At 32.7% G+C, this 3,340-nt stretch overlaps 1 long non-coding RNA gene across 3 annotated transcripts in view; it reads right to left on the bottom strand.

Moving 5' to 3' along the window:
• LOC128249321 (uncharacterized) overlaps nt 1-3,340 on the bottom strand; it is a 24,935-nt gene that overhangs the window by 1,195 nt on the left and 20,400 nt on the right. For all 3 annotated transcript variants that reach the window (XR_008265424.1, XR_008265422.1, XR_008265423.1), the window contains exon 2: nt 1,574-1,722. This is a non-coding gene — a long non-coding RNA (uncharacterized LOC128249321). The remainder of the gene's footprint in view (nt 1-1,573; nt 1,723-3,340) is intronic.

The following is a 3,340-nucleotide window of genomic DNA, read 5'->3' as shown; positions in this document are numbered from 1 at the left end:
ATATATATATATATATATACATATATATAGGTATATATATGTATATACACACACATGCACATATATATATATATTTACACACATACGCATATATGTTTACATACACACGAATATACATAAGAACACAGGCAGAAACACACTCATATATATACGTATGTATGCATATATATAAGTTTTGGCTGATACACACACACACACACACACACACACACACACACACGCACGCACATAGACATACATACATAAACACCCACCTACACGTATACGCATACCTATCGGTAGAAATAATAGGTGGAGCGTGAGTTATATATATAGAGAGAGAGAGGGGAGGGGGAGAGAGAGGGAGAGAAAGAGAGAGAGAGAGAAATTGATTTAGGCACGATGACATCATGCATTTGAAACAGAATTATTTCGTTTCATATTTCTTTGAATTGTACTGATTAGCCAGATCTGGGAGGGAGCAGTTCGTGTTCGATAGTGTATTAATGCAATGACTGTATATATATATATATATATACGTATATGTGTTTGCATATATAAACATATATATGTACATGTAAATGTATCCTGTCTCCTTGTATAACCACACATCAAACACTTCCACATGCACGCACATGTATGTATAAATACATTTTTTACTTACCTCTTCAGTTTGGCAAGTTTTATTTTCAATGAACATACGGAATCGAATTTTATATAGAATTTTATGCACCCATTATTGCAAAATGAGTATCATAGATTAAGGAGCTATATTTAATCTTCTGCTTTTTAGAGACAACCATTGAAAAGGAGACATATTCTGTACTTGATAATCAGGATAGCCATGAAAGCAGAAGAACAATGATAGCGGAAGAAATATGTGTAACTGTATTTATTGTAACTGTTACCAAGTAAGATGTGTATTTTGCTTTGAAGGAGGTGACCCAAGGGAAAGGAACACAATCGTCTGCATTCGGCTGGCTGAATTGCTTCCTCCAACGGAAGATATTTACCACCAGTTGCTGGACAGATTGCTCGAAAAAATCCGACTATTAACAAACTCATCATTTAATTTAGTGTTCTGTTAACTGAAAAGTTTTATAGGAAAAAGAAATACATAAATTTTGTTGTATTATATTGACATGGCATTTCCAATACAACTAAGCAGTTTGATGCTATCTTCTTTCTGAATTTGCCACAGGAATCAGAGAAAGATACAGCGTTCAGAAATCTAAGATTACTCTAGAGTATTCAAATAACCAAACTCGTATAAACCCCCTCAATCCAAATTTGTACTAGCCAATGTCGGACCATTAGCATTTCTCTGAAGAATTATATAGTTTTACCTAGCTTCCAGTAATTTCAATGTGTTTACAGAGTAGTAACAGTTATATAAATCTAATGTTCACCTACGGGTAATTAATGTGAAAATCATAAAAGATACGAATACGATGTTCAAGAAAAGCGACTTCATATCTATCTGAGAAAAATTTTATAATATGCCATACAATGCAATAAAGTTATTTTATATTTATATATAAACAAATATTTATTTAAGCGATAATTTCACTTTGAAATATACTTTGATACTTACACGAAAAAGGTTACGGGCAAAAAGTGTCCGGTGTGATATTTAAATTTGTGAAATCCGGCTACTGTCCAGAAAAGTTTTATTTTGCTATTTTCAGAGATCAGAGGCTCGCCAACACTTTGCGTTCAAATGTTATTCAAATGTCATCCTTGCTGAAGAAAAAAAGAAAAAAAAAGTTGAGGGAATTAGTTCATTGTTCTGTGTCATACGACCGACCTCTCTACCCATCCTTATAATTGATGATCTGTTATTTCTATAGCTGACTACATTTAAAATGCCATTACAATCATTTACATCTCAGATAAAAGATAGTATTAAACCCCGATGACCTGCACCAGCACAAAGTCATAACAGTAAAATAGAAAACAGTTTTTGTCTGATCCTTTTTACTATTCAAAGTGCGATTTACAATGAATGTCTGTCTGTTATTAGTGAAATAAACTACTCCTACAGTCACTAATGAAACGATAGCTATTGTGATGCCTCCTCGATCAGTGAACCTGTTCACCCGACATTTTCAGATTGCTTTACAACCGACAAGACCAGTCAAATAACTTCTCAGGAAAAGAGAAAAGTAAACTGTATTATTTTTAAAAATGCCTACCAGTCTGTCTGCTAGCAAGTCTTGTCTGGTAAGTGTTTCCGGGGAAAGAAAGAAAACAACAACAATAACAACGGTAGAAAATGATTAATTATTAATTAATCACCGCATATTTTAGCAAGTCTACTATATATATAATGAAGAAGTTATATATGTACTCTTAATTCTTGACGTCATTAGCATGGTGCATTAGCGGTCTCGGTATTATTTCTAGCCTGTTGTACTGTTTGAAAGACTTGAACATTTAACAAGTAATCGCGCGTTAGAGTACAAATATATTACAATGCTATTTGGTTTCTGAATGTAGTTTTGAAAATTTATATCTTAAAAATAGAAAAATTATTGATACATTTACTACATGCATACATACATACGTACGTACATGCATACATACATGCTTACATACATACATGCCTACATGTATCTATCTATCTATCTATCTATCTATCTATCTATCTATCTATCTATCTATCTATCTATCTATCTAAACTGTCCTCCCTTCTTTTTACACGAGAACATTACTGTGAGATACACGATCCCTATTGATCGCCCTTTTTTCGATCCCTTTTGATCGAACTCCCCCCTTTTTCCTTCCTACGATCCCTTTTGATCGACTCCCCCCCTCTTTTTTCCTTCCCTCTCCCAAAAAGAAAAGCTCTACATTGTATTTGTCCCATCTTCGTTGAGCCCTGTGTGGCTAATAAAAGAAATGTATCTATCTATCTATCTATCTATCTATCTACCAATGCAGGAGACTGGAAAACATTTTATGGGTTATTCATTCACCATTGCACACTTTTAAATTAGCTAATAAGAGTTACACAATTGTACATGCAGTAAAAAAATCATGTAAGATATCATCTATTAGGAATTCTTCAGACAGAGAATCAAATTATACCATGTACAATACTTTATAACACCTATTAGTAAGTGAAGTATATGTAATGATGAATAATAATACAAAGATTTTCCTGTTTTGATATAAAATAACTCTGCAAAAATGTTTTTCAGTATTTTCAAGTTTTATGCATACCTCACACATATATAACACTAAATACAGATTCGGTATGCTAGGTTAAGCAGATGTGCTTCAAGAAGACACAGCTTCAATTTTAACCCTTTCTACATTACTTATATATATATATATATATATATATATATATATATAT

The sequence above is a fragment of the Octopus bimaculoides genome, chromosome 13 (genome assembly GCF_001194135.2).
Source record: "Octopus bimaculoides isolate UCB-OBI-ISO-001 chromosome 13, ASM119413v2, whole genome shotgun sequence".
Lineage (NCBI taxonomy): Eukaryota > Metazoa > Mollusca > Cephalopoda > Octopoda > Octopodidae > Octopus > Octopus bimaculoides.
This window is presented reverse-complemented; position numbering and strand designations above follow the sequence as displayed.